Source organism: Berghia stephanieae, chromosome 8 (genome assembly GCF_034508935.2).
Source record: "Berghia stephanieae isolate SIO BIC M18660-M18661 chromosome 8, UCSD_Bste_1.3, whole genome shotgun sequence".
Taxonomy (NCBI): Eukaryota; Metazoa; Mollusca; class Gastropoda; order Nudibranchia; family Aeolidiidae; genus Berghia; species Berghia stephanieae.
This window is the reverse complement of record NC_088367.1, coordinates 23,848,623-23,856,099: the sequence shown is the minus strand read 5'-3', so window position 1 is coordinate 23,856,099 and position 7,477 is coordinate 23,848,623. Positions and strand designations below refer to the sequence as shown.

At 34.3% G+C, this 7,477-nt stretch overlaps 1 protein-coding gene across 16 annotated transcripts in view; it reads right to left on the bottom strand.

Moving 5' to 3' along the window:
• The window catches only part of LOC144978403 (hemicentin-1-like), a 155,519-nt gene that overhangs the window by 67,949 nt on the left and 80,093 nt on the right, over positions 1 to 7,477 (bottom strand). The window lies entirely within an intron of this gene.

The following is a 7,477-nucleotide window of genomic DNA, read 5'->3' as shown; positions in this document are numbered from 1 at the left end:
ATATATATAATATATTATTTTTTTAAATATTTACCACAATGTGGTAAATATTTTAAAAAAATAATAATTCGCTCCATTACTACATGTCGAGCACTTTTCGTACCATATTTGTATCAAACACGATTCAATATATATATATATATATATATATATATATATATATATATATATATATGGGTGTGTGTGTGTAGTTATGTGTATTAATGGTAGTGATGCTCATACTATAGTTTATATTATTGACATTATTATATACGTTATAATCACTATTTGACGAAAGAAATATGGCATCTACGAGATGTATATTACAAGCCGAAAAAAAAACCCCAGCGTACAATAAAAAAAAAACAAATTAAAAAAAAAAACAAGAACTAGAACAAAAACACAAAACAGAAAGGACCAGCAATTTGGTACCACCCATCTCGCCAGTAATTAACCAATCTACGGTAAGTACGGCTATGTGGTCTTGTGGTATGACAATCGCTTTCGGATCGGAAGGTCCTGAGTTCCAGCATCGCTCGCCGCTGGTTGAGTCCTTGGAAAAGACTCTTTACTCACATTCTCTCACAGTACTTACTTGTAAAATGAGTACCTGGCCTTCAACAGTGTTGTCTCTGTCGGAAAAAAGTGTAATATCGCCTAACAGGCGCCATGTCTCGTTCTACATGTTACATGTTGCTATTGGTCAGGGACCATTTGTAAAGCGCTTTGAGCACATTTAGTGTATATAACGCTATATAAAAGCTCAATTCAAAAAAATAAATTTAAGTACCATTCCCAAACTGTGAGCTATAAATATTAAGAATCTTGTTATGCTATAACAACGGTTCTCTCCCCTAAGCCATTTTCTATCTATTTGATGTGTTGATTGTTACAATAATTCATATAGATAAGGTATCATAAATAGACATCAATGATCGGTATCGCTATTTCCGCGTGTCATCATTTATTTCTTGTAGCAGCCGGCTGGCCGCCAAGCCATTTATTCATTTATTTATTCGTTTATATTATTATGTGATTATTTTATGACGGTTCTGCTACCTGGTTGGCATCATCCTATAGAACAGCAATTAATAGAGGGCAGTGAACCCAAAACAAAAGTGCTATTATAGGGATATGTTTTCTAATGTTTTTTTTTTATCTTTATTAATTTTTTTTTGGACCTCTGTAAAAATAAGTGATCCTTTGAGTCGAAACTGTATTATGTCGGGATGATAATAAATAATAAATTCCCTTTATTCATCGCTTTGGGGGAAATTTGTCTTTAGGGTCGATTCCATGGGTAGACTGGAATAACCCCGGCGTCAGCCGCAGTGCAGCACCGCAAACTGATATATGGCGAGGTGACTTGCTCAAGGTCTTACAGCGAATTCGATCCCTTTCCGATACGAAGCAAAGACCATACCGCTTAGCCAAAGACCCCGAATAGTGAGTTTAGGAATAAAATATTGAGAAATGTGACCCACCGAACCAAAACGGAATTATATCGGGATGAATCGAATCTCTGATCGTGAATTTTAAAAACTTTGAACTTTAAACTGGTTGCAATTTAAATAAATTATGTCGTATGCCCACCATTTTTTACAATACAAAAACCGGGTTAAACTTCAACTCCATGAGCATTTCTGCTTTGAAGAACTGCTACAGTATACACTGTATTGATGCTGTGCGTTTAGCTAAATACTCACAGCATCTGCCATCCGGATAAAACGTATCAAAACTCAAAAATGTGTGTGACCTTGAACGAGTCTAATCATTAAAATGGCTGTCTAAAAACAGTAACAAAGAGCCCAGTGACGTCAATTTCGTTCCATCTATTAATTCAATTTTCGGCATCAAGTTGATCCCGACATAATCATTAATACCTGTTTGAGACGGTGGGCAACATAACTCTCTAGACATGTAAAGTCTTTTGGAAAAAAATGGAAGGAAAGTACTATACGTACTTCTAGATATGTCCTAAAGAGAGCAAGCAAATTGTAAATGATATAACTATAATAATATATTATGTCCAATCCTCACTACGAAAACAGGGTTAAACGTCAATTCAAGGAATCGTTACATATTTGAAGATCTGCTACCGTCTTCACTATATAATCTTATCATACTTCTAAGAATCCAATATTAACAAATTTTGATCATAAATATTCTCACATAAGAATTGCAACATTTTATCGGATCAGTGATTGGAATTGATCCAAGTGATAAATAATGTACAAAAATTATTGACAATGATATATGTATATATTTTTAATGAGCAATACACTTAACACTAACGTTTCGGACTTAAATCCCTTCTTCAGCTAATAACAAAAAAAGTTAATATTCCTATCTCTCTGGATTTAATGTAAAGTATTATCTTTTTTTTTTGTTATAAGTTGAAGATGGGTTTTGAGCCCAAAATAACTCAATTTAGTATTTTGTTCTGTTTTGAAATGTTTAGTATTCATTTTAGTACATTACTTTTCACAACCCACAGTTTCTCGTAGTTTAGTATTCCTGTTGAATTGTTCCAAATGTATTCATCTTCCGTGCAAGCCTTAATTAATTAAATAACTAGATCTACCTACTTTGGGTCCCACAAAGTTACTCTCCTGTTTGAAGTGGTTGGAAGACGAATTGTGAGCATTTAGAGTGGTTTTACTTATTTTGTAAGTCCAGCAAAAGTGGTAGATGGATTTTAAACAGGGCAAGGATAAAGGAAGTTTTATAGTGACCGTTAACCAGTTAACTGCCGGACTCTGGAAAAAGAGTTTTAAACATTTGGCCAGAAAACTCATCCTTCAAATATCGATGGATTAAATGACTCTCTTCTTGGAAAAAATACCCAAAAAAACTCTCAAACCTGGGACTTTAGGTATGATTTCGACGTTCCAGGTTTGAGAGCTTTGTCAAGATGAGGGTCGTTTTAATCGATCGATATTTGAAGGGCAGGTTTTCTGGCCAAATTTTAAATACGTGTTTTTCCGGAGTATGGCAGTTTTTCGTTAACTACTCGAAACCGCTTCTCCGCTGTGTTCTTGACCCCAAGAATTACTCCTTTGCCCCCCAGTCTACTACTGGGAGCAGAAGTACAGAGATTGTAACACAGTGCCTGATCTTGGAATTTCCTTTGTAACATTTCTCAAACGTTTCTCTAACTTTAAAGGCCACCTAGATACGTCCGTCTTCTTACGGTGAGAAAAATATGAGCCTTTTCCAAGGACTCAACATTGCGGCCGCTCAGAGCGCTACTCGAACCCATAACCTTCCGATTCGAAGGAGAGTGTTATATTCTAGACCACAACGGCGAATAATTGTAAAGATCGGAAAATGCCCTTTACAAATTAATGATTAATGTTGATTTCTTTTATTTTTCAATGAATCGTTATGTGGTTTGCCTTACACGGCGTGCCTTACCACTCGCACAGGAAACGGACACTTTTATCCATGGTCCATCGCATTTACCCCAAATAGTGGAAGTGGTGATCAGAATGGACCTTCACACTCGTGGTCAAGAACATCGCGATAAGATGTTTGTTTTGCTCGTTATTAATTACTTGGACACTTAGTGTCAAGAAAATAATTGTGTTATTCAGTTGTTTTCTTTATCCAATTAAATTGTTTGTTTCGCTAACAACCTTGACATTAGGATTGGTGGTATACGTTTAAGTCACCACTCACCAGCTCTGCAAGATCAAATCAATCGCACGAACACACAAAAATGTGTGTAAACTTATTTTGTTTATTATTGTCTGATGGAGATAATTCAGTGAGAATTAAACACCCAACCGTTGGTCTAAAAACAATAACAAAGAGAAAACAACAACATAAACAAGCAAAAGAAAAAAAAAAACAAAAAAACTAACAAAACAAAACAAAACAAAACAAAACTGAGTGACATCAACTCCATACATTTAATGAATTAATATAAAAATATTTAACGGTTCGGTATTCTGACCCATGGAATCAGTCTGGAATAATGCGGAAATGAAACAAATGTCAAAATTATGTGCTTTTTAAAATGAAAATGTTCATAAAAATGAAATTTGGAGCAGCGTGGCTCAGAGGTACGATCTTTTCTTCATACCCAAAAGTTGCGGAATTCGAATACTCGCTGGGCTGTGTGGTCTTGAGTGAGTCACCTCGCCCTAGCTCAGTTTGCGGCGCTGCACTGCGGCTGACGCCTAGGGATATTCCAGTCTTCCCTTGGAATAAACCCTAAAGACACATTTCTCAATGGGTATTTTAATTATTTTATTATTTTTCTTATTTATTTATCTATAATATAAGGTTTATGAACTATACGAAAATATATTTATTCTACCTAATAACAAATACATAAACTTAACCTTTACCCTCTCCTTACCAGCCATTTTTAGAATTTCCCCCGAAATTTGACACCCACCCAACACAAAAATAGACTTTTCTTACTCAAACAAAAAAGTAACAATTGCAGTCTATACAGAATGTTGTTCAGCAAAATGATGTCTAAAAACAAAGTGTTTAGTAATTATAGCTGTCATCAAAGCATTTCTTTAAATTTTGTGATGCACAAGAGAAATCAGAATGAAAAAATTGTCGGTTGCATCGTAAAGATTTTCCTATGGTTGGTATGGAGAGGGTTAAAGTTCGACTTTTGACTATGAGTTCGATCTACATTTTCAAAGGGCATTTCGAGGTCGTACTTGCCCGTCGAGATATGCCAACTACTTAATGGATTTTCAGTGATGTATTAATGCTTTTACTGTGATTTTTAAAAAAATTGAGTGAAGAAGGTTTTTAAGCCCGAAAAGTTCAATGATATATTGTTCTATTTGGAAGCTGGTAGGTTCATTCTTTTATTATTGTATGCCGTATACCGCAAAAATGATTTTAAAAATTAAAATTTGAGCAATTTATATAGCACAATATTCACTAAACGTACTCAAAGCGCTTTACAAGGGATCCCTAGCCAACAGCAACATTTAACGTGTCGGTCGAGACATTATGGCACCTGATAGGCGGACTTGCAATATTTTTTATCCCACAGAGACAAAGCTGTTAACAGCAGGTACTTATTTTACAGCTGGGCACAATGAAAGAATGTGAGTAAAGAGCCGTTTCCAAGGACTCAACTATGCGCCGCTCACAGCGGTAGACAAGACTCGAACCCTGGACTTTCCGATCCGAAAGCGAGTGTCATATTACCAGACCACATAGCCGCACGATAATACGAATATTATAATAAATAACAAATTGGTTTCCGTCAATAATACCCGGTCAACAACCTCGGCCAGACCATCACTGGCGTACTCTGGAAAAACCCATATTCTAAAATTTGGCCAGAAAACTCGTCCTTCAAATATCGATCGATTTAAACGACCCTCATCTTGGCAAAAAAAAACAAAAAAAAAAAAAAACGAAAAAAAAACAAAACAAAAAAAAAACCCCCACTAAAACCTGGGACTTCGTTTGAGTGCTTTTTTTTTTTTTTTTCTAGCTGAAGGTCATTTAAATCGCTCGATATTTTTAAAGGACGAGTTTTCTTGCCAAATTTTATAATGTGTTTTTTTTTTTCGGAATACGGCAGATCAGTCGTTTATTGGTCTGAATAGCTGGAGACGGAAAAGGTCTCTTAGAGTGTAATGGCCGATATAAGTTATGCTCTCCTCTTCTAACAAAATACATTAAAAGAAAATTATTTGGCTAGAAAACTCAGGCTTCACATATCAATGGATTATAAAGGACATTCAACTTAACAAAATAAAATTAAAATTTTGAGCTTTTATATAGCGCAATATCCACTAAACATGTCTAGTCCTTCAAGGATATTAAATAGCTCACCATGTCTAACTTTATCAAATGCCTTGGAGTAATCAATAAAACAAATAAATAGGTCTTTCTGGACTTCTATACATCCATCTTCCATCAACATTGATAAGGTGAAAATAGCATTTTTTGTACCTTTGTCAGGGACAATACTTATACTTTTCCTCATTCTGCTCATTAGTATTCTTAAGAGAATTTTCGTGAAGTGACTCTAAGTGACTCTTTTACACTAAGAATATTATTTGTAATATTCATTTCTAAAGGGAGTAAAAATCAGAGAGAGAGAGAGAGAGAGAGAGAGAGAGAGAGAGAGAGAGAGAGAGAGAGATAGAGAGAGAGAGAGAGATTGTGCATAATGTTATTGTCATATTTACCTAGAATATGTATAATAATTTTAAATGTCGGAGAATAATCATAAAAATATATCTATTTGCTGTTACTAGTAGTCATATATTCCGAGTAATATTATGTAATGATCTTTTCCGACAATAAAGAAATGTTTTAATTGAATTGAATTGAAGTAAATCTGTCCGGAAAAAAAAAGATCTGAGTTTGACAAAGACTGATACTTATTGTTTAGGTTTATAATATATTTCTTAGATTTTGTTTTCTCCTTGCTTAAACTGTAATTATAAGAAAATATGTTCAATTTTATGGTGATATAATAATATAATAATAAATACATAATAATGAAATATGTAATCTTCAGCCATTTTCCCCTTACGAGTGTCGTTAATATCATTATCTGATATCAAATAAGATAAACTAAACATTAGAGACAGGGTTAAGATATTGTATGTAAACATCGTGGAAAATAACGGTTAAAATCTAATTAAGAACACTTACTCTGATGTTTGATAAGATGCTAAATAACTTTGCAACATAAAACGTGTAAACAATTTAAGGAAACCAGCGTTGATTTTCAGTGAGCAGGTAAGAAGGGGGTAGGCGTTAACGTTCAGGTGAATGAGAATTAAGCAGTAGTTGTGACGCCACACGTACCTCTCTTCCGGTCCAAACTCATTGGAAGTGTGTAATTAGTCCTCGTGAGGACTAAAAATGATTTGTTTACATATTGAGTCATTAGGTGGTAAAGTCTAATTTAGCAGCATGACGATAGATTATCTTTATTATTGACTACCAGCAATTATTAAGGCTAGTTCCACTCCTTAAAGGGATTTGGAACAAATATTTTGAGAACACACTATTTTCCCCATTGAGCTCGTTTGCTCAGGAAATATACATGATGTAGCCTGGATATGCACATTCAAATGTGTAAATAACAATGTAAAATTGAATGTAAGCTTCAATTTAATTACGAAAACAGATAAAATGGACGTTTCGGGTTCCCCCTATAATAGCAATCAGGATGAATGAAACAATACATCATCGAGCACAGAAATACCGGCAAATCTAAAAATACAATACAATAATATAATAAGCATAAACGCTGACCATCTGATCAGACGTTTACTTATTTGCAGGTCCGATAACCATTGGCTCATTGTTGTAATGGAAATCTCAAATAATGACGCAAAATATTGTCCGTTATAACAATGTTAAACTAGGCCCATATACGGGTACAAAATTATAAATATAACAACACTTACAAAAACAAAAGACAAAAAAAAAAAAACAACAAAAAAGCAAGCAAGGAACGTTACTAGCTCTAAACCTTTCTTCAGTAAAC